Raw genomic sequence first — 22,500 nt, 5'->3', positions numbered from 1 at the left:
TTTTTATTATTTTATTATTATTATTTATTATTATTATTATTACTCATTATTACTTATTATTATTATTATCATTATTATTATTATTTTCACCATTATTTAATAATAATAATAATAATAATAATAGTCATAATTATTATTATTCTTAATGTTGCCTGTTTTCCGCTGCGGCTTTAGAAATTACTTACCGTCTTTCGAAACCTCGCCCCCCCCCCCCCCCCCCCCCCCAAGGCGAACAGCAGTGGAGCTCACCTGGCGGCTCGCCAGGCGGCAGGGGTCGTGGAATAGACTCGGCTGGGTGGCCGACCCCCACGCCCCCACCCGCCAGCTCCAAAGGCACGGTTGGCGGGCTGCGGGGAGGCCAAATTAGGTGACCTAGCGTTCACGTGTGCGTAAACGCATCGATCGGCAAAATCGGTGGGACGGTCCGCAAAAGAAGGGCTAGCTAGCACGGCGAAGCGGAGCAGAGCGGTGCAAAGCGAGGCAAAAAAAAAAAAAAACCAAAGCTCTACGAGGAAAAACCTTGTGGCAAATCAGGCCTAGGGAACGGCAAAGGAAAAAACAGCGCCAGGAAAAGCAAAGCAGAGTAGGAAGAGCAAAGACTGCAAAGCAAAGGAAATGGGTGCCGGCGATACAAACCGAATCAAAATAAGCAGCGCTAAGGAAAGCAAATGGAAGCAAGCGCAGGGAAAGCAAAGCGGAGAAGAGCGAGGAAAAGCAAAGCGAGGAAAAGGAAAGCAAAGCGAAGCGAAGCGAAGCAAAGCGCGACAAAGGGAAGCAAAGCAAAGAAGGGCCAGGAGAAGCAAAGCAAAACAGGGCCAGGGAAGACAAAGCAGAGCAAGGCAAAACAAAGCAAAGCAGCACAGGGGAAAAGCAAAGCGGTAGTTTTTGTCCTTTGGGGAATCGCGTGATGTCGCTTAGCGTCCTCGAAAACCTCACCCGACACCGTTCCCAGCCGAATAGCAGCAGCGGGACCCACCTGGAGGCTCGCGCTCGCCAGAGAGCGGCGGGGAATGCGGAACAGACGGTGCCGGGTGGCCAGCCCTCCTGCCCCCACCCTCCGGTTGCGAGGGGACAGTCGCCGGGCTACGGGGAGGCCAAGGTGCGCGTCGTCCGAGGGTTTATGCGTTCGTAAATACACACCGATCGACTCGTCGGCAAAATCGGCGGGACGGTCCGCAAAGGAAGCCTAGCGCAGCAAAGCAGAGCAGAGCGTTGCAGAGGAAAGCGGAGCGAGACAGAGCAAAGCCCCGCTAGCTAGGGGAAAGAAAGCGGAACGAAGAAAAGCAAAGTCAAGGAGGGCCAGGAAAAGCAAAACGAAGCAGGGGGCGAGAAAAACCAAAGCAAAGGAGGTCCAGGAAAAGAAAAGCGGCGTCCTGAACACAAAGTAAAGCCAAACAGAGCAAAGCAGGGCCAGGAAAAGCAAAACAAAGAAGGGCGAGAAAAACCCAAGCAAAGGAGGTCCAGGAAAAGAAAAGAGGCGTCATGAATACGAAATAAAGCCAAACAAAGCAAGGCAGGGCCGGGAAAAGCAAAACAAAGAAGGGCGAGAAAAACCCAAGCAAAGGAGGTCCGCGAAAAGCAAAGAGGTGCCAGGAACGCAAAGCAAAGCAAAGCAGGTCCAGGGAAAGCTAAACAAAGAGGGACAGAGAAAAAAAAAAAAAAAATGCAGGACCAAGGAAAGCAAGGCGATGCGGTGAATACAAAGCAGAGCAAAACAAAACAAAGCACGGCAAGGAAAAGCAAAGCAGACCAAGGCAAAGCAAAGTAGCGTGAGGAAAAGCAAAGCAGGGCCAGGAAAGGCAAAGCAAAGGACTTTGAGGCGAGGCGAAGCACAGCAGGGGTAGGAGAAGCAAAGCAAAGCAGAGAAGAAAAAGCAAAGCGGCGCCAGGAATACGAAGCAAAGCTAAGCAAAGGAAAGCGTGGCCGGAAGAAGCAAAACGTAGCAGGGCCAGGGAAGGCAAAGCAGAGCAAGGCAAAGCAAAGCAAACCCTGCGAGGAAAAAGAAAGCCTTATCGGGCAAAGAAAAGTCAAGCAGGGCCAGGAAAAGCAAAACGAATCGGGGTCAGTAAAAACAAAGCAAAACAGGGCCGGGAAAAACAAAGCGGTGCCACGAATGCAAAGCAAAGCAAAGCAGGGCCAGGAAAAGCAAAGCAAAGAAAAACAGTGCTGTGAATACGAAACGTGTAGTTCCTTAGTGTCGTCCGAAATCGCACCCCCCACCCGCCCCAGACGAATAGGGAGGGGCCCGTTGCCGGGTTACGGGGAGGCGGGCGTTCAAGAAGGCGAGGGTGTGGCAGCGGCCCCCGGTTGCTTCCGGCCGCCGGCCGCTCTGACATAAGAGGCTCCCGCTCGGTCACGAGCAGCTCGCCACCTGTGCGACTCGGTGTGGCTGGCTGCCCGGCCGGTTTGCTTTAGCTTTTTATCGTTATATAAACGATCGATAGATATTTAATATTACGTATACTACTTAAAAGTTATTACAAAAGAAAGTACTAAATAAGAGTAAATATATATATAACGAAAACATAATAAAAAGAGTAGTAGTAATAATAATCGTTGTCAGTTTCCCCCTTTACTTTTACGAATCGAGTAGTTACTTAGCGTCGTTCGCAACCCCCACCCTCCCCAGACGAATAGCAACGGGGCCCACCTGGCGGCTCGCCGGACAGCGGGGGCCACAGAATAGACCCGGCCCGGTGGCCAGATCCCTGTCCCCTCGTCCGCCAGTTCCGAGGGGACAGTCGCCGAGGTGGGGGGAGGTCAAGGTGTGCGTCTGAGGGTTTACGTGTTTCTAAATACACCGATCGACTCGTCGGCAAAATCGGTGGGACGGTCTGCAAAAGAAGCCTAGCGCAGCAAAGCAGAGCAGAGCAGAGCAATGCGGAGGAAAGCAGAGCAAGGCAAAGCAAAGCCCCGCTAGGGAAAAGAAAGTGGCATAAGGAAAAGCAAAGCACGGCCAGAAAAAACAAAGGAAAAAGGGTAAAAAAAAAACAAAAAACAAAAAACAAAAAACAAACAAACAAAAAAAAACCAAAGCAAAGTAGGGCCAGAAAAAGCAAAGCAAAGCATGGCCAGGAAAGGCAAAGCAGAGCAAAGCAGCACAAAGAAATACATAGCAGAGCCAGGAACACAAAGCAAAGCAAACAAAGGAAGGCATGGCCGGGGTGGGGGGGGGAGAAAAAAAAAAAAAATGAGGGCCAGGGAATGCAGAGGAAGGCAAAGCAAAGCAGAGCAAAGCAGCACAAAGAAATGCATAGCAGAGCCAGGAACACAAAGCAAAGCAAAACAAAGGAAGGCATGGCCGGGGGGGGGGGGGGGGGGGGGGGGCGGGGCGGGGGGAGAAGGGGGGGGGGCGAAGAAAGAAAAAAAAAAAGAGGGCCAGGGAATGCAAAGCACAGCAATGCAAAACAAAGCAAAGCAGCACAAGACAAAGCAAAGCACTGTCTGGAATTCAAGGCAAAGTGAAGCAAAGTAAAAGAAAGCAGGGCCAGAAAAGGAAAGAAAAGCAGGGGTAAGAAAAGCAAAGCAAAGCATGGCCAGGAAAGGCAAATGACAGTAAGGCAAAGCAAAGCAGAGCAAAGTAGCACAAGGAAAAACAAAGCAGGGCCAGGAAAGGCAAAGCAAAGGACTTTGAGGCGAGGCGAAGCACAGCAGGGGTAGGAGAAGCAAAGCAAAGCAGAGAAGAAAAAGCAAAGCGGCGCCAGGAATACGAAGCAAAGCTAAGCAAAGGAAAGCGTGGCCGGAAGAAGCGAAACGTAGCAGGGCCAGGGAAGGCAAAGCAGAGCAAGGCAAAGCAAAGCAAACCCTGCGAGGAAAAAGAAAGCCTTATCGGGCAAAGAAAAGTCAAGCAGGGCCAGGAAAAGCAAAACGAATCGGGGTCAGTAAAAACAAAGCAAAACAGGGCCGGGAAAAACAAAGCGGTGCCACGAATGCAAAGCAAAGCAAAGCAGGGCCAGGAAAAGCAAAGCAAAGAAAAACAGTGCTGTGAATACGAAACGTGTAGTTCCTTAGTGTCGTCCGAAATCGCACCCCCCACCCGCCCCAGACGAATAGGGAGGGGCCCGTTGCCGGGTTACGGGGAGGCGGGCGTTCAAGAAGGCGAGGGTGTGGCAGCGGCCCCCGGTTGCTTCCGGCCGCCGGCCGCTCTGACATAAGAGGCTCCCGCTCGGTCACGAGCAGCTCGCCACCTGTGCGACTCGGTGTGGCTGGCTGCCCGGCCGGTTTGCTTTAGCTTTTTATCGTTATATAAACGATCGATAGATATTTAATATTACGTATACTACTTAAAAGTTATTACAAAAGAAAGTACTAAATAAGAGTAAATATATATATAACGAAAACATAATAAAAAGAGTAGTAGTAATAATAATCGTTGTCAGTTTCCCCCTTTACTTTTACGAATCGAGTAGTTACTTAGCGTCGTTCGCAACCCCCACCCTCCCCAGACGAATAGCAACGGGGCCCACCTGGCGGCTCGCCGGACAGCGGGGGCCACAGAATAGACCCGGCCCGGTGGCCAGATCCCTGTCCCCTCGTCCGCCAGTTCCGAGGGGACAGTCGCCGAGGTGGGGGGAGGTCAAGGTGTGCGTCTGAGGGTTTACGTGTTTCTAAATACACCGATCGACTCGTCGGCAAAATCGGTGGGACGGTCTGCAAAAGAAGCCTAGCGCAGCAAAGCAGAGCAGAGCAGAGCAATGCGGAGGAAAGCAGAGCAAGGCAAAGCAAAGCCCCGCTAGGGAAAAGAAAGTGGCATAAGGAAAAGCAAAGCACGGCCAGAAAAAACAAAGGAAAAAGGGTAAAAAAAAAACAAAAAACAAAAAACAAAAAACAAACAAACAAAAAAAAACCAAAGCAAAGTAGGGCCAGAAAAAGCAAAGCAAAGCATGGCCAGGAAAGGCAAAGCAGAGCAAAGCAGCACAAAGAAATACATAGCAGAGCCAGGAACACAAAGCAAAGCAAACAAAGGAAGGCATGGCCGGGGTGGGGGGGGGAGAAAAAAAAAAAAAATGAGGGCCAGGGAATGCAGAGGAAGGCAAAGCAAAGCAGAGCAAAGCAGCACAAAGAAATGCATAGCAGAGCCAGGAACACAAAGCAAAGCAAAACAAAGGAAGGCATGGCCGGGGGGGGGGGGGGGGGGGGGGGCGGGGCGGGGGGAGAAGGGGGGGGGGCGAAGAAAGAAAAAAAAAAAGAGGGCCAGGGAATGCAAAGCACAGCAATGCAAAACAAAGCAAAGCAGCACAAGACAAAGCAAAGCACTGTCTGGAATTCAAGGCAAAGTGAAGCAAAGTAAAAGAAAGCAGGGCCAGAAAAGGAAAGAAAAGCAGGGGTAAGAAAAGCAAAGCAAAGCATGGCCAGGAAAGGCAAATGACAGTAAGGCAAAGCAAAGCAGAGCAAAGTAGCACAAGGAAAAACAAAGCAGGGCCAGGAAAGGCAAAGCAAAGGACTTTGAGGCGAGGCGAAGCACAGCAGGGGTAGGAGAAGCAAAGCAAAGCAGAGAAGAAAAAGCAAAGCGGCGCCAGGAATACGAAGCAAAGCTAAGCAAAGGAAAGCGTGGCCGGAAGAAGCGAAACGTAGCAGGGCCAGGGAAGGCAAAGCAGAGCAAGGCAAAGCAAAGCAAACCCTGCGAGGAAAAAGAAAGCCTTATCGGGCAAAGAAAAGTCAAGCAGGGCCAGGAAAAGCAAAACGAATCGGGGTCAGTAAAAACAAAGCAAAGCAGGGCCAGGAAATCAAAACAAAGAAGGGCGAGAAAAACCCAAGCAAAGGAGGTCCAGGAAAAGAAAAGCGGCGTCATGAATACGAAATAAAGCCAAACAAAGCAAGGCAGGGCCGGGAAAAGCAAAACAAAGAAGGGCGAGAAAAACCCAAGCAAAGGAGGTCCGCGAAAAGCAAAGAGGTGCCAGGAACGCAAAGCAAAGCAAAGCAGGTCCAGGGAAAGCTAAACGAAGAGGGACAGAGAAAAAAAAAAATAAAAAAAAATGCAGGGCCAAGAAAAGCAAGGCGATGCGGTGAATACAAAGCAGAGCAAAACAAAACAAAGCACGGCAAGGAAAAGCAAAGCAGACCAAGGCAAAGCAAAGTAGCGCGAGGAAAAGCAAAGCAGGGCCAGGAAAGGCAAAGCAAAGGACTTTGAGGCGAGGCGAAGCACAGCAGGGGTAGGAGAAGCAAAGCAAAGCAGAGAAGAAAAAGCAAAGCGGCGCCAGGAATACGAAGCAAAGCTAAGCAAAGGAAAGCGTGGCCGGAAGAAGCAAAACGTAGCAGGGCCAGGGAAGGCAAAGCAGAGCAAGGCAAAGCAAAGCAAACCCTGCGAGGAAAAAGAAAGCCTTATCGGGCAAAGAAAAGTCAAGCAGGGCCAGGAAAAGCCAAGCAAAGAAAAACAGTGCTGTGAATACGAAACGTGTAGTTCCTTAGTGTCGTCCGAAATCGCAGCCCCCACCCGCCCCAGACGAATAGGAAGGGGCCCGTTGCCGGGTTACGGGGAGGCGGGCGTTCAAGAAGGCGAGGGTGTGGCAGCGGCCCCCGGTTGCTTCCGGCCGCCGGTCGCTCTGACATAAGAGGCTCCCGCTCGGTCACGAGCAGCTTGCCACCTGTGCAACTCGGTGTGGCTGGCTGCCCGGCCGGTTTGCTTTAGCTTTTTATCGTTACATAAACGATCGATAGATATTTAATATTACATATACTACTTAAAAGTTATTACAAAAGAAAGTACTAAATAAGAGTAAATATATATATAACGAAAACATAATAAAAACAGTAGTAGTAATAATAATAATAATCGTTGTCAGTTTCCCCCTTTACTTTTAGCAATCACGTAGTTACTTAGCGTCGTTCGCAACCCCCACCCTCCCCAGACGAATAGCAACGGGGCCCACCTGGCGGCTCGCCGGACAGCGGGGGCCACAGAGTAGACCCGGCCCGGTGGCCAGATCCCTGTCCCCTCGTCCGCCAGTTCCGAGGGGACAGTCGCCGAGGTGGGGGGAGGTCAAGGTGTGCGTCTGAGAGTTTACGTGTTCCTAAATACACCGATCGACTCGTCGGCAAAATCGGTGGGACGGTCTGCAAAAGAAGCCTAGCGCAGCAAAGCAGAGCAGAGCAGAGCAATGCGGAGGAAAGCAGAGCAAGGCAAAGCAAAGCCCCGCTAGGGAAAAGAAAGTGGCATAAGGAAAAGCAAAGCACGGCCAGAAAAAAACAAAGGAAAGAAGGTAAAAAAAAAAAAAAAAAAACAAGAAAAAAAAAAACAACAAAGCAAAGCAGGGCCAGAAAAAGCAAAGCAAAGCATGGCCAGGAAAGGCAAAGCAGAGCAAGGCAAAGCAAAGCAGAGCAAAACAGCACAAAGAAATGCATAGCAGAGCCAGGAACACAAAGCAAAGCAAAACAAAGGAAAGCATGGCCGGGGGGGGGGGGGGGGGCGGTGGGGGGGGGGTTGGGGGGGGGGGGGAGGGGGAAGAAAAACAAAAATGAGGGCCAGGGAATGCAAAGCACAGCAATGCAAAACAAAGCAAAGCAGCACAAGACAAAGCAAAGCACTGTCTGGAATTCAAGGCAAAGTGAAGCAAAGTAAAACAAAGCAGGGCCAGAAAAGGAAAGAAAAGCAGGGGTAAGAAAAGCAAAGCAAAGCATGGCCAGGAAAGGCAAATGAGAGTAAGGCAAAGCAAAGCAGAGCAAAGTAGCACAAGCAAAAACAAAGCAGGGCCAGGAAAGGTAGAGCAAAGGAAAGAAAGAAATTGAGGCAAGGCGAAGCACAGCGGGGGTAGGAAAACAAAGCAACGTAGAGAAGGAAAAGAGAAGCAGTGCCAGGAATAAAAAGCAAAGCTAAACAAAGGAAAGCGTGGCCTGAAAAAGCAAAAGAAAGCATGCGCAGGGAAGGCAAAGCAGAGAAAGGGCAAGCAAGGCAGCACGAGGAAAACTAAAACAGTGTCAAAGAGGGAAGGCAAAGTAAAGCAAAACCAAACAAAGCACAGCCAGAAAAGCAGAGCAAGGCAAAGGAAAGCGAAGCAAAGTAGCACGAGGAAAAGCAAAGCATTGCCAGGAAAGACAAAGCAAACAAAGCAAAGCAAAGCAATCTGAGGCAAAGCAAAGCAAAGCAGGGGCAAGAACAGCAGAGGAAAGGAGAGAAGGAAAACCAAAAGTGTGCCCAGAAGAGCAGAGCAAAGCAAAGCAGAGCAAGGAAAAAGAAAGAGAAGCGAAGCAAATGTAAGGAGCTGGCGGCCAGCCCTCCTGCCGGTTCCCAGTGTCTGCGGGGCAAAGACCGCAGGGCCCTCATGCCGGGTAGAGCTGGCGGCCAGACTCGGACGGTGGCTGTACCCTGCTCGCCCGCTCCCCGGCCTCCCTGAACCCTCATAGTCCGCCGTGACAGCGGGCAAGAACCATGTCTTGCTTTACCTGTTTTTTTTTTTTTTTTTCCCTGCATTTATTTATTTATTTATTCTTGCCTTCCATCCACTGTAGTTGTGGGAATCATGTATTTACTGATCGTCGTTCAAAACCTCACCCAACACCGTCCCCAGACGGGGAGCAGTGGGGACCGCCTAGCGGCAGGCCACACGGCTGGGGCCACAGGACTGACCATGTCGGGTGGCCGGGCCTGCTGCCCCCACCCTCGAGTTGCGAGGGGACAGTGTCCGGGCTGCGGGGAGGCCCAGCTGTGTGTCCGAGGGTTTATGCGTTCCTAAATATACCGATAGCCTCATTGGCAAAATTGGCGGGACAGTCTGCAAAGGAAGCCTAGCGCAACACAGGACAGCAGAGCAATGAAGAGGAAAGCCGAGCAAGGCAAAGCAAAGCAGTGCAAACTCGTACAAGGAAAGTCCCAGCAGTGCCAGGAAAGGTAGAGCAAAGTAACGAAAGCAGTTTGAGGAGGCAAGGCAAAGCACAGCAGGGGTAGGAAAAGCAAAGCAGAGCAGAGAAGGTAAAGCAAAGCCGTGGCAGGAATACAAAGCAAAGCAAAACAAAGGAAAGCGTGGCCTGAAAAAGCAAAAGAAAACATGGCCATTGGAGGTAAACTAGAGCAAGGCAAAGCAAAGCAAAGCAAAGCGAAGTAGCACGAGGAAAAGCAAAGCATTGCCAGGAAAGACAAAGCAAACAAAGCAAAGCAAAGCAATCTGAGGCAAAGCAGAGCAAAGCAGGGGCAGGAACAGCAGAGGAAAGGAGAGAAGGAAAACCAAAAGTGTGCCCGGAAGAGCAGAGCAGAGCAGAGCAAAGCAGAGCAAGGAAAAAGAAAGAGAAGCGAAGCAAATGGAAAGAGCTGGCGGCCAGCCCTCCTGCCGGTTCCCAGTGTCTGCGGGGCAAAGACCGCAGGGCCCTCATGCCGGGTAGAGCTGGCGGCCAGACTCGGACGGTGGCTGTACCCTGCTCGCCCGCTCCCCGGCCTCCCTGACACCTCATAGTCCGCCGTGACAGCGGGCAAGAACCATGTCTTGCTTTACCTGGTTTTATCTTTATTTATTTATTTATTTATTTATTTATTGTTGCCTTCCATCCAATGTAGTTGTGGGAATCATGTAGTTACTTACCGTCGTTGAAAACCTCACCCAACGCCGTCCCCAGACGAATAGCAGTGGGGCCCGCCTAGCGGCAGGCCACACGGCTGGGGCCACAGAACTGACCATGTCGGGTGGCCGGGCCTGCTGCCCCCACCCTCGAGTTGCGAGGGGACAGTGTCCGGGCTGCGGGGAGGCCCAGCTGTGTGTCTGAGGGTTTATGCGTTCCTAAATATACCGATCGCCTCATCGGCAAAATCGTCGGGACGGTCTGCAAAGGAAGCCTAGCGCAGCACAGGAGAGCAGAGAAATGAAGAGGAAAGCCGAGCAAGGCAAAGCAAAGCAGTGCAAACTGGTACAAGGAATGTCCCAGCAGTGCCAGGAACCGTAGAGCAAAGTAAAGAAAGCAGTTTGAGGCGAGGCAAAGCACAGCAGGGGTAGGAAAAGCAAAGCAGAGCAGAGAAAGTAAAACCAAGATGTGCCAGGAATAAAAGCAGAGCAAGACAAAGGAAAGGGTGGCCTGAAAAAGCATGGCCAGGAGAAGCAAAGCGCGGCGAGGAAAACCAAAGCCAAAAGGTCCAAAAATAAAACAAAGCAATGCAATGAATATGTATCTAAAGTAAAAAAAAAAAAATAAAAAATAAAAAAAAAAGGCAAAAAAAACCAACAAGCAAAGCAGGGCCAGGAAAAGCAAAGTAAAGCGTGTCCAGGAAAGGCAAAGCATTGCAAGGCAGAGCAAAGGAAAGGAAAGTAGCACAAGGAAAAGCAAAGCAGTGCCAGGAAATGTAGAGCAAAAGAAAGAAAGCAGTTTGAGGAGGCAAGGCAAAGCACAGCAGGGGTAGGAAAAGAAAGCAACGTAGAGAAGGAAAAGGAAAGCAGTGCCAGGAATACAAAGCAAAGCAAAACAAAGGAAAGCATGGCCTGAAAAAGCATGGCCAGGAAAGGCAAAGCAGAGCAAGGCAGAGCAAAGCAGTGCGAACTCGTACAAGGAAAGTCCCAGCAGTGCCAGGAAACGTAGAGCAAAGTAAAGAAAGCAGTTTGAGGCGAGGCAAAGCACAGCAGGGGTAGGAAAAGCAAAGCAGAGCAGAGAAGGTAAAACCAAGAGGTGCCAGGAATACGAAGCAAAGCAAGACAAAGGAAAGCGTGGCCTGAAAAAGCATGGCCAGGAAAGGCAACGCAGAGCAAGGCAAAGCAAAGCAGTGCAAACTCGTACAAGGAAAGTCCCAGCAGTGCCAGGAAACGTAGAGCAAAGTAAAGAAAGCAGTTTGAGGCGAGGCAAAGCACAGCAGGGGTAGGAAAAGCAAAGCAGAGCAGAGAAAGTAAAACCAAGAGGTGACAGGCATACGAAGCAAAGGAAAACAAAGGAAAGCATGGCCTGAAAAAGCATGGCCAGGAAAGGCAACGCAGAGCAAGGCAAAGCAAAGCAGTGCAAACTCGTACAAGGAAAGTCCCAGCAGTGCCAGGAAAGGTAGAGCAACGTAACAAAAGCAGTTTGAGGAGGCAAGGCAAAGCACAGCAGGGGTAGGAAAAGCAAAGCAGAGCAGAGAAGGTAAAACCAAGAGGTGCCAGGAATACGAAGCGAAGCAAAGCAAGACAAAAGAAAGCGTGGCCTGAAAAAGCAAAAGAAAACATGGCCAGTGGAGGCAAAGCAGAGCAAGGCAAAGCAAAGCAAAGCAAATTAGCACGAGGAAAAGCAAAGCATTGCCAGGAAAGACAAAGCAAACAAAGCAAAGCAAAGCAATCTGAGGCAAAGCAGAGCAAAGCAGGGGCAAGAACAGCAGAGGAAAGTAGAGAAGGAAAAGCAAAAGTGTGCCCGGAAGAGCAGAGCAGAGCAAAGCAAAGCAGAGCAAGGAAAAAGAAAGAGAAGCGAAGCAAATGTAAGGAGCTGGCGGCCAGCCCTCCTGCCGGTTCCCAGTGTCTGCGGGGCAAAGACCGCAGGGCCCTCATGCCGGGTAGAGCTGGCGGCCAGACTCGGACGGTGGCTGTACCCTGCTCGCCCGCTCCCCGGCCTCCCTGACACCTCATAGTCCGCCGTGACAGCGGGCAAGAACCATGTCTTGCTTTACCTGGTTTTATCTTTATTTATTTATTTATTTATTTATTTATTTATTGATTGTTGCCTTCCATCCACTGTAGTTGTGGGAATCATCTAGTTACTGATCGTCGTTCAAAACCTCACCCAACACCGTCCCCAGACGGGGAGCAGTGGGGACCGCCTAGCGGCAGGCCACACGGCTGGGGCCACAGAACTGACCATGTCGGGTGGCCGGGCCTGCTGCCCCCACCCTCGAGTTGCAAGGGGACAGTGTCCGGGCTGCGGGGAGGCCCAGCTGTGTGTCTGAGGGTTTATGCGTTCCTAAATATACCGAGAGCCTCATTGGCAAAATCGTCGGGACGGTCTGCAAAGGAAGCCTAGAGCAACACAGGACAGCAGAGCAATGAAGAGGAAAGCCGAGCAAGGCAAAGCAAAGCAGTGCAAACTTGTACAAGGAAAGTCCCAGCAGTGCCAGGAAAGGTAGAGCAAAGTAAAGAAAGCAGTTTGAGGCGAGACAAAGCACAACAGGGGTAGGAAAAGCAAAGCAGAGCAGAGAAGGTAAAGCAAAGTCGTGGCAGGAATACGAAGCAAAGCAAAACAAAGGAAAGCATGGCCTGAAAAAGCATGGCCAGGAAAGGCAACGCAGAGCAAGGCAAAGCAAAGCAGTGCAAACTCGTACAAGGAAAGTCCCAGCAGGGCCAGGAAACGTAGAGCAAAGTAAAGAAAGCAGTTTGAGGCAAGACAAAGCACAACAGGGGTAGGAAAAGCAAAGCAGAGCAGAGAAGGCAAAGCAAAGTCGTGGCAGGAATACGAAGCAAAGCAAAACAAAGGAAAGCATGGCCTGAAAAAGCATGGCCAGGAAAAGCAAAGCGTGGCCAGGAAAACCAAAGCAAAAAGGTCCAAAAATAAAACAAAGCAATGCAATGAAAATGTATCTATACTAAAATAAAACAAACAAAGAAACAAACAAACAAAACAAAAAAACGCAAAAAAAAGACCAAGCAAAGCAGGGCCAGGAAAAGCAAAGAAAAGCGTGTCCAGGAAAGGCAAAGCGGTGCAAGGCAGAGCAGAGCAAAGGAAAGTAGCACAAGGAAAAGCAAAGCAGGGCCAGGAAATGTAGAGCAAAAGAAAGAAAGCAGTTTGAGGCGAGACAAAGCACAACAGGGGTAGGAAAAGCAAAGCAGAGCAGAAAAGGTAAAGCAAAGTCGTGGCAGGAATACGAAGCAAAGCAAAACAAAGGAAAGCATGGCCTGAAAAAGCATGGCCAGGAAAAGCAAAGCGTGGCCAGGAAAACCAAAGCAAAAAGGTCCAAAAATAAAACAAAGCAATGCAATGAAAATGTATCTATACTAAAATAAAACAAACAAACAAACAAACAAAGAAAACAAAAAAACGCAAAAAAAAGACCAAGCAAAGCAGGGCCAGGAAAAGCAAAGAAAAGCGTGTCCAGGAAAGGCAAAGCGGTGCAAGGCAGAGCAAAGCAAAGGAAAGTAGCACAGGGAAAAGCAAAGCAGGGCCAGGAAATGTAGAGCAAAAGAAAGAAAGCAGTTTGAGGAGGCAAGGCAAAGCACAGCAGGGGTAGGAAAAGCAGAGCAGAGCAGAGAAAGTAAAACCAAGAGGTGCCTGGAATAAAAAGCAAAGCAAAACAAAGGAAAGCGTGGCCTGAAAAAGCACGGACAGGAAAGGCAAAGCAGAGCAAGGCAAAGCAAAGCAGTGCAAACTCGTACAAGGAAAGTCCCAGCAGGGCCAGGAAAGGTAGAGCAAAGTAACAAAAGCAGTTGGAGGCAAGGCAAAGCAGAGCAGAGAAAGTAAAACCTAGAGGTGCCAGGAATACAAAGCGAAGCGAAGCAAGACAAAGGAAAGCGTGGCCTGAAAAAGCAAAAGAAAACACGGCCAGTGGAGGCAAAGCAGAGCAAGGCAAAGCAAAGCAGTGCAAACTCGTACAAGGAAAGTCCCAGCAGTGCCAGGAAAGGTAGAGCAAAGTAAAGAAAGCAGTTTGAGGCGAGGCAAAGCACAGCAGGGGTAGGAAAAGCAAAGCAGAGCAGAGAAGGTAAGACCAAGAGGCGCCAGGAATACGAAGCAAAGGAAAACAAAGGAAAGCATGGCCTGAAAAAGCATGGCCAGGAAAGGCAACGCAGAGCAAGGCAAAGCAAAGCAGTGCAAACTCGTACAAGGAAAGTCCCAGCAGTGCCAGGAAAGGTAGAGCAAAGTAAAGAAAGCAGTTTGAGGCGAGGCAAAGCACAGCAGGGGTAGGAAAAGCAAAGCAGAGCAGAGAAGGTAAAACCAAGAGGTGCCAGGAATACGAAGCAAAGGAAAACAAAGGAAAGCATGGCCTGAAAAAGCATGGCCAGGAAAGGCAACGCAGAGCAAGGCAAAGCAAAGCAGTGCAAACTCGTACAAGGAAAGTCCCAGCAGTGCCAGGAAAGGTAGAGCAAACTAACGAAAGCAGTTTGAGGCAAGGCAAAGCACAGCAGGGGTAGGAAAAGCAAAGCAGAGCAGAGAAGGTAAAGCAAAGCCGTGGCAGGAATACAAAGCAAAGCAAAACAAAGGAAAGCGTGGCCTGAAAAAGCAAAAGAAAACATGGCCAGTGGAGGCAAACTAGAGCAAGGCAAAGCAAAGCAAAGCAAAGCGAAGTAGCACGAGGAAAAGCATAACATTGCCAGGAAAGACAAAGCAAACAAAGCAAAGCAAAGCAATCTGAGGCAAAGCAAAGCAAAGCAGGGGCAGGAACAGCGGAGGAAAGTAGAGAAGGAAAAGCAAAAGTGTGCCCGGAAGAGCAGAGCAGAGCAAAGCAAAGCAGAGCAAGGAAAAACAAAGAGAAGCGAAGCACATGTAAGGAGCTGGCGGCCAGCCCTCCTGCCGGTTCCCAGTGTCTGCGGGGCAAAGACCGCAGGGCCCTCATGCCGGGTAGAGCTGGCGGCCAGACTCGGACGGTGGCTGTACCCTGCTCGCCCGCTCCCCGGCCTCCCTGACACCTCTTAGTCCGCCGTGACAGCGGGCAAGAACCATGTCTTGCTTTACCTGGTTTTATCTTTATTTCTTTCTTTCTTTCTTTCTTTCTTTCTTTCTTTCTTTCTTTCTTTATTTATTTATTTACTGTTGCCTTCCATCCAATGTAGTTGTGGGAATCATGTAGTTACTTACCGTCGTTGAAAACCTCACCCAACGCCGTCCCCAGACGAATAGCAGTGGGGCCCGCCTAGCGGCAGGCCACACGGCTGGGGCCACAGAACTGACCATGTCGGGTGGCCGGGCCTGCTGCCCCCACCCTCGAGTTGCGAGGGGACAGTGTCCGGGCTGCGGGGAGGCCCAGCTGTGTGTCTGAGGGTTTATGCGTTCCGAAATATACCGATAGCCTCATCGGCAAAATCGTCGGGACGGTCTGCAAAGGAAGCCTAGCGCAGCACAGGAGAGCAGAGAAATGAAGAGGAAAGCCGAGCAACGCAAAGCAAAGCAGTGCAAACTCATACAAGGAAAGTCCCAGCAGTGCCAGGAAACGTAGAGCAGAGTAAAGAGAGCAGTTTGAGGCGAGGCAAAGCACAGAAGGGGTAGGAAAAGCAAAGCAGAGCAGAGAAGGTAAAGCAAAGCCGTGGCAGGAAAACAAAGCGAAGCAAGACAAGGGAAAGCATGGCCTGAAAAAGCATGGTCAGGAAAGGCAACGCAGAGCAAGGCAAAGCGAAGCAGTGCAAGCTTGTACAAGGAAAGTCCCAGCAGTGCCAGGAAACGTAGAGCAAAGTAACGAAAGCAGTTTGAGGCGAGGCAAAGCACAGCAGGGGTAGGAAAAGCAAAGCAGAGCAGAGAAAGTAAAACCAAGAGGTGCCAGGAATAAAAGCAGAGCAAGACAAAGGAAAGCGTGGCCTGAAAAAGCATGGCCAGGAAAAGCAAAGCACGGCGAGGAAAACCAAAGCAAAAAGGTCCAAAAATAAAACAAAGCAATGCAATGAATATGTATCTAAAGTAAAAAAAAAAAATAAAATAAAAAAAAAGGCAAAAAAGACAACAAGCAAAGCAGGGCCAGGAAAAGCAAAGTAAAGCGTGTCCAGGAAAGGCAAAGCAGTGCAAGGCAGAGCAAAGCAAAGTGAAGTAGCACAAGGAAAAGCAAAGCAGTGCCAGGAAAGACAGAGCAAACAAAGCAAAGCAAAGCAATCTGAGGCAAAGCAAAGCAAAGCAGGGGCAAGAAAAGCAGAGGAAAGTAGAGAAGGAAAAGCAAAAGTGTGCCCGGAAGAGCAGAGCAGAGCAAAGCAGAGCAAGGAAAAAGAAAGAGAAGCGAAGCAAATGTAAGGAGCTGGCGGCCAGCCCTCCTGACGGTTCCCAGTGTCTGCGGGGCAAAGACCGCAGGGCCCTCATGCCGGGTAGAGCTGGCGGCCAGACTCGGACGGTGGCTGTACCCTGCTCGCCCGCTCCCCGGGCTCCCTGACACCTCTTAGTCCGCCGTGACAGTGGGCAAGAACCATGTCTTGCTTTACCTGGTTTTATCTTTATTTATTTATTTATTTATTGATTGTTGCCTTCCATCCAATGTAGTTGTGGGAATCATGTAGTTACTGATCGTCGTTCAAAACCTCACCCAACACCGTCCCCAGACGGGCAGCAGTGGGGACCGCCTAGCGGCAGGCCACACGGCTGGGGCCACAGAACTGACCATGTCGGGTGGCCGGGCCTGCTGCCCCCACCCTCGAGTTGCGAGGGGACAGTGTCCGGGCTGCGGGGAGGCCCAGCTGTGTGTCTGAGGGTTTATGCGTTCCGAAATATACCGATCGCCTCATCGGCAAAATCGTCGGGACGGTCTGCAAAGGAAGCCTAGCGCAGCACAGGAGAGCAGAGAAATGAAGAGGAAAGCCGAGCAAGGCAGAGCAAAGCAGTGCAAACTCGTACAAGGAAAGTCCCAGCAGTGCCAGGAAACGTAGAGCAGAGTAAAGAGAGCAGTTTGAGGCGAGGCAAAGCACAGCAGGGGTAGGAAAAGCAAAGCAGAGCAGAGAAGGTAAAGCAAAGCCTTGGCAGGAAAACAAAGCGAAGCAAGACAAGGGAAAGCATGGCCTGAAAAAGCATGGTCAGGAAAGGCAACGCAGAGCAAGGCAAAGCGAAGCAGTGCAAACTCGTACAAGGAAAGTCCCAGCAGTGCCAGGAAACGTAGAGCAAAGTAACGAAAGCAGTTTGAGGCGAGGCAAAGCACAGCAGGGGTAGGAAAAGCAAAGCAGAGCAGAGAAGGTAAAGCAAAGCCGTGGCAGGAATACAAAGCGAAGCAAAACAAAGGAAAGCATGGCCTGAAAAAGCATGGCCAGGAAAGGCAAAGCAGAGCAAGGCAAAGCAAAGCAGTGCAAACCTGTACAAGGAAAGTCCCAGCAGTGCCAGGAAACGTAGAGCAAAGTTACGAAAGCAGTTTGAGGCAAGGCAAAGCACAGCAGGGGTAGGAAAAGCAGAGCAGAGCAGAGAAAGTAAAACCAAGAGGTGCCTGGAATAAAAAGCAAAGCAAAACAAAGGAAAGCGTGGCCGGAAAAAGCACGGCCAGGAAAGGCAACGCAGAGCAAGGCAAAGCAAAGCAGTGCAAACTCGTACAAGGAAAGTCCCAGCAGTGCCAGGAAACGTAGAGCAAAGTAAAGAAAGCAGTTTGAGGCGAGGCTAAGCACAGCAGGGGTAGGAAAAGCAAAGCAGAGCAGAGAAGGTAAAGCAAAGCCGTGGCAGGAATACAAAGCGAAGCAAAACAAAGGAAAGCATGGCCTGAAAAAGCATGGTCAGGAAAGGCGACGCAGAGCGTGGCAAAGCGAAGCAGTGCAAACTCGTACAAGGAAAGTCCCAGCAGTGCCAGGAAAGGTAGAGCAAAGTAAAGAAAGCAGTTTGAGGCGAGGCAAAGCAGAGCAGGGGTAGGAAAAGCAAAGCAGAGCAGAGAAAGTAAAACCAAGAGGTGCCAGGAATACGAAGCGAAGCAAGACAAAGGAAAGCGTGGCCTGAAAAAGCACGGCCAGGAAAGGCAAAGCAGAGCAAGGCAAAGCAAAGCAGTGCAAACTCGTACAAGGAAAGTCCCAGCAGGGCCAGGAAACGTAGAGCAAAGTAAAGAAAGCAGTTTGAGGCAAGGCAAAGCACAGCAGGGGTAGGAAAAGCAAAGCAGAGCAGAGAAAGTAAAACCAAGAGGTGCCAGGAATACAAAGCGAAGCAAGACAAAGGAAAGCATGGCCCGAAAATGCAGGGTCAGGAAAAGCAAAGCGCGGCCAGGAAAACCAAAGTAAAAAGGTCCAGAAATAAAACAAAGCAATGCAATGAATATATATCTAAAGTAAAAAAAAAAAAAAAAAAGGCAAAAAAAAACCCAAGCAAAGCAGGGCCAGGAAAAGCAAAGTAAAGCGTGTCCAGGAAAGGCAAAGCAGTGCAAGGCAGAGCAAAGCAAAGTGAAGTAGCACAACGAAAAGGAAAGCAGTGCCAGGAAATGTAGAGCAAAAGGAAGAAAGCAGTTTGAGGAAGCAAGGCAAAGCAGAGTAGGGGTAGGAAAAGCAAAGCAGAGCAGAGAAGGTAAAGCAAAGCCGTGGCAGGAATACAAAGCGAAGCAAGACAAAGGAAAGCGTGGCCTGAAAAAGCAAAAGAAAACATGGCCAGTGGAGGCAAAGCAGAGCAAGGCAAAGCAAAGCAAAGCGAAGTAGCACGAGGAAAAGTAAAGCATTGCCAGGAAAGACAGAGCAAACAAAGCAAAGCAAAGCAATCTGAGGCAAAGCAAAGCAAAGCAGGGGCAAGAACAGCAGAGCAAAGTAGAGAAGGAAAAGCAAAAGTGTGCCCGGAAGAGCAGAGCAGAGCAAAGCAAAGCAGAGCAAGGAAAAACAAAGAGAAGCGAAGCACATGTAAGGAGCTGGCGGCCAGCCCTCCTGCCGGTTCCCAGTGTCTGCGGGGCAAAGACCGCAGGGCCCTCATGCCGGGTAGAGCTGGCGGCCAGACTCGGATGGCTAAACAATATATAGGGGTGGCTGGCCGGGGTGGGGGGGCCGGCTGCTCGGGAATAGGCTGGGCATCGGTCAGCGGGTGGTGAGCAATTGCATTGTGCATCACTTGTTTTCTTACACATTATTATTGTTAATACTATTATCATTATCACTATTGTTATTATTATTGTTATTATTATATTCCTTATATTCCTTATATTTTTATATTCCTGTCTTAATAAACTGTCTTTATCTCAACTCACCGGCTTCACTTTCCCGTTTCTCTCCCCCATCCCAGAGAGGGAGGGGGGAGGGTGAGCGAACGGCTGTGTGGTGTTTAGCTGCCAGCCGGGCTAAACCACAACATGGCTGTACCCTGCTCGCCCGCTCCCCGGCCTCCCTGACACCTCATAGTCCGCCGTGACAGCGGGCAAGAACCATGTCTTGCTTTACCTGGTTTTATCTTTATTTATTTATTTATTTATTGATTGTTGCCTTCCATCCAATGTAGTTGTGGGAATCATGTAGTTACTGATCGTCGTTCAAAACCTCACCCAACGCCGTCCCCAGACGGGGAGCAGTGGGGACCGCCTAGCGGCAGGCCACACGGCTGGGGCCACAGAACTGACCATGTCGGGTGGCCGGGCCTGCTGCCCCCACCCTCGAGTTGCGAGGGGACAGTGTCCGGGCTGCGGGGAGGCCCAGCTGTGTGTCTGAGGGTTTATGCGTTCCGAAATATACCGATCGCCTCATCGGCAAAATCGTCGGGACGGTCTGCAAAGGAAGCCTAGCGCAGCACAGGAGAGCAGAGAAATGAAGAGGAAAGCCGAGCAAGGCAAAGCAAAGCCCTGCTAGGGAAAAGAATGCGGCATAATGAAAAGAAATGACAAGCAGGGCCAGGCAAAGCAAAGCGCGGCCAGGAAAACCAAAGCCAAAAGGTCCAAAAATAAAACAAAGCAATAAAATGAATATGTATCTATATTAACAAAAAAAAAAAAAAAGAAGAAGAAGAAAAAAAGAAACAACAACAACAACAACAAAAAAGCAAAGCAATCTGAGGCAAAGCAATCTGAGGCAAAGGAAAGCAAAGCAGGGGCGAGAACAGCAGAGGAACGCAGAGAAGGAAAAGCAAAACTGTGCCCGGAAGAGCAGAGCAAAGCAAAGCAAAGCAAGGAGAAACAAAGAGAAGCGAAGCAAATGCAAGGAGCTGGCGGCCAGCCCTCCTGCCGGTTCCCGGCGTCTGCGGGGCAAAGACCGCAGGGCCCTCATGCCGGGTACGGTCGGCAGTGCAAAGGGAAGAAATGCGAGACGAAGGAAAGCCTCGGAAGGAAAAGAAAGCCTTATCAGGAAAAGCAGAGTCAAGCAGGGTCAGGAAAAGCAACGCGTAGCAGTGGCAGGAGAAGCATATCGAAGCAAAACAGTGCTGTGAAAACGAAACGTGTAGTTGCTTAGCGTGGTGCAAAGTCGCTCCCCCCCAGCCCAACCCGCCCCAGGCGAATAGGGGCCGGTAGCCGGGCTACGGGGAGGCGGGTGTTCGAGAAGGCGAGCTCGCGGCCGCGGCCCCCGGTTGCCTCGGGCCGCCCGTCGCTCTGACGTCAGAGGCAAACGCCTGGCCGAGAACGGCGTCCGGGTCTACCCGGAAGCCGAAGGACGCATGCGCGCGCATGTCCAAAGGCGTCCGTCGGTCGGTCGGTCGGTCAAGCGATTCCCGAGTGGGTCCGCCCAGGCGAAAAGCACCGAAAAGTGCCGGAAAGGTGCGAAAAGGCCCGAAAAGGTCCGAAAAGGGCCGGAACGGCCTGTACGAAAAGCGAAGGAAGGCAGACCGACCGACGGCGTTCGGTCCCGGCCGGCGGGTCTGCCGGTGTCCTCCTGCGGTTGCCGGGTGTACCGCGTCCTCCTGTGGCCGCCTAGTCTCCCCGTGTCCTCCTGCGGCCGCCGGGTCTATGCGGTCGCCGTGTTTGCATAGCCCGTGGCGACCTGTAGGGGTCGCTGCAGCGGGGCCGGCCGCGAGAACGGCGTCGGGGTCTGCCCGGCACCGAGGGACGCGCGCGCGCACGTCCAAAGGCATCCGTCTGTCGGTCGGTCGCGCGGTTCCCGAGTGGGTCCGTCCACGCGAAAAGCACCGAATAGCGCCGGAAAGGGCCGAAAAGGTCCGAAAAGGGCCGAAAAGGGCCGGAACGGCCCGTACGAAAAGCGAAGGAAGGCAGACCGACCGACGGCGTTCGGTCCCGGCCGGCGGGTCTGCCGGTGTCCTCCTGCGGTCGCCGGGTGTGCCGCGTCCTCCTGTGGCCGCCTAGTCTCCCCGTGTTCTCCTGCGGCCGCCAGGTCTACCGGGTCCCCCCGCGCCCCCTCGCGGCCGCCTGACGTACCCGTGTCCTCCCGCGGCCGCCAGGTCTACCCGGCCGCGGTCGCCATGTTTGCGTAGCCCGTGGCGACCTGTAGGGGTCGCTGCAGCGGGGCCGGCCGCGAGAACGGCGTCGGGGTCTGCCCGGCACCGACGGGCGCGCGCGCGCGCGCGCGCGTCCGAAGGCATCCGTCTGTCGGTCGGTCGCGCGGTTCCCGAGTGGGTCCGTCCACGCGAAAAGCATCGAAAAGCGCCGGAAAGGTCCGAAAAGGCCCGAAAAGTTCCGAAAAGGGCCGGAACGGCCCGTGCGAAAAGCGAAGGAAGGCAGACCGACGGCGTTCGCTCCCGGCCGGCGGGTCTCCCCGTGTCCTCCCGCGGTCGGGAGGTGTACCGTGTCCCCCTGTGGCCGCCTGGTCTACCCGTGTCCTACCGAGGGCGCCCCGTCTGCCCGCCTGGAGGAGGTCGCTGACGGTCGGGCTGTGGGAACGGCGGCCACGTCTACCCTGACTCGGACGGGACGGCGGCGTGCCGTGGGGCTAGCGGTAGATGAGTAGGTCGTGAGACGGCTCGGAAGGTGTCGTAGGCGTCGCTGTTTCTTTCTGCCTCCAGTTACGTCGAGGTAAAAGTCGGTTGCTCTCGGGTGCCTCGCTGCGGGACTCTTGAAAAGGTCTTGGAGCTTTTCGGGGGCGGTGACTTTTGTGTCCGTCTATAGGAGAGAGCGGGGACTCTGCTCCTGAAGCGGTGCTGAGCGAGCACTTGCGGCTGGGGGAGCCGGCGCACGAAAAGGGGTCGCGCGGCGTCGGTGGCGGCGTGGGCTCGGGGGTCGGTTCTGTCGACTGGTCAACCTTAGCTGCCTGCCGACTCCCTCCCGCCCCCCCCCTCGCCCCGCCGGGCAGCGAGAAGCGGTCTCGCGCGCGCGAGTCGCTGGGAAAAGAAAGAGCTGTGGAGAAAAGCGGCGGGAAGCCGGCGGGTGGTCCGCCGGCGCACGAACGCTGAGCGTCCGGGGGCGTCCCCGGCGGCTTTCACCGGTCCCGGAGGCTCGGAAGGCGAAGGGGGGACCGGGCGGCGCGGATTGGCACGGCCGAGGCGGCGGCGCCTCCGCTTGCCGACGATGCACCTCACCTCACCCGCACGCAGCGCCCGCCGAGGCGTTCCCCGGGCACGTCGGAGAGGCTCCCCGGCGGGTCGGCTCTTGCCAGGACCGATGTTCGGGTCGGCGCGAGCACCTCTCGCGGACGTTGCTCCCGCACACCCGCCCGCACGCGACGCTGTTCGCTGTTTTTCTTGCGATCGATGAGGCCGTTCGGGTCGCGTCGGAGAGGGCCCCCGGCGGGCCGGCTCTTCCGCGCTCCCCTGTCCCGGGGGAGCCGCGGCGGCGTCCGGTGTTCGGGCACGGGCGGCCTCCTCTCCGGCTCGCTTCCCGTCGCAGGTGAGGCGCTGCCTCGCTCGGGGCGGGAGCGGCGGCGGCGGCGGCGTTTAGGGCGCGTGCCCCGCTCGCTCGCGGGCCGTCGTTCTCGGCGCCGAACGAAGGGGCTTTTCCGTCCGAAGCCGGCTGTGTGACGGCCGAGCGGCCCCGCGAGCCGCAGGGGTCCGTGAGCGTTGCGCGAGGCGCTGGTGCCGGCGTCGGTCCGGGGCCCGGCGGGTGCCGGCCGCGAGCAGCAAGCCGGCGGGGGGTGGCAAGCGATGCGGAAAGCGCGAGGGGAGAGCAAGAAAGCGAGAGAGCCGCGCGGCGCGTCCCCG

The 22,500-nt window shown here is 52.6% G+C and overlaps 2 protein-coding genes across 2 annotated transcripts in view; both read right to left on the bottom strand.

Moving 5' to 3' along the window:
• LOC308186786 (uncharacterized protein) overlaps positions 1-22,500 on the bottom strand; it is a gene marked incomplete at its 5' end in the record, with an annotated part of 130,094 nt that overhangs the window by 94,422 nt on the left and 13,172 nt on the right. The window lies entirely within an intron of this gene.
• The window catches only part of LOC308186784 (uncharacterized protein), a 33,372-nt gene continuing 16,003 nt past the window's right edge, over positions 5,132-22,500 (bottom strand). The window contains exon 3 of the mRNA XM_080608954.1: positions 5,132-6,301. The gene's annotated coding sequence lies outside the window, so the exon portion shown is untranslated. The remainder of the gene's footprint in view (positions 6,302-22,500) is intronic.

The sequence above is a fragment of the Anser brachyrhynchus genome (assembly GCF_964034855.1).
Source record: "Anser brachyrhynchus genome assembly, contig: SCAFFOLD_263, whole genome shotgun sequence".
Lineage (NCBI taxonomy): Eukaryota > Metazoa > Chordata > Aves > Anseriformes > Anatidae > Anser > Anser brachyrhynchus.
The sequence above is the reverse complement of the archived record's forward strand: the minus strand, read 5'-3'. Positions and strand labels throughout refer to the sequence as shown.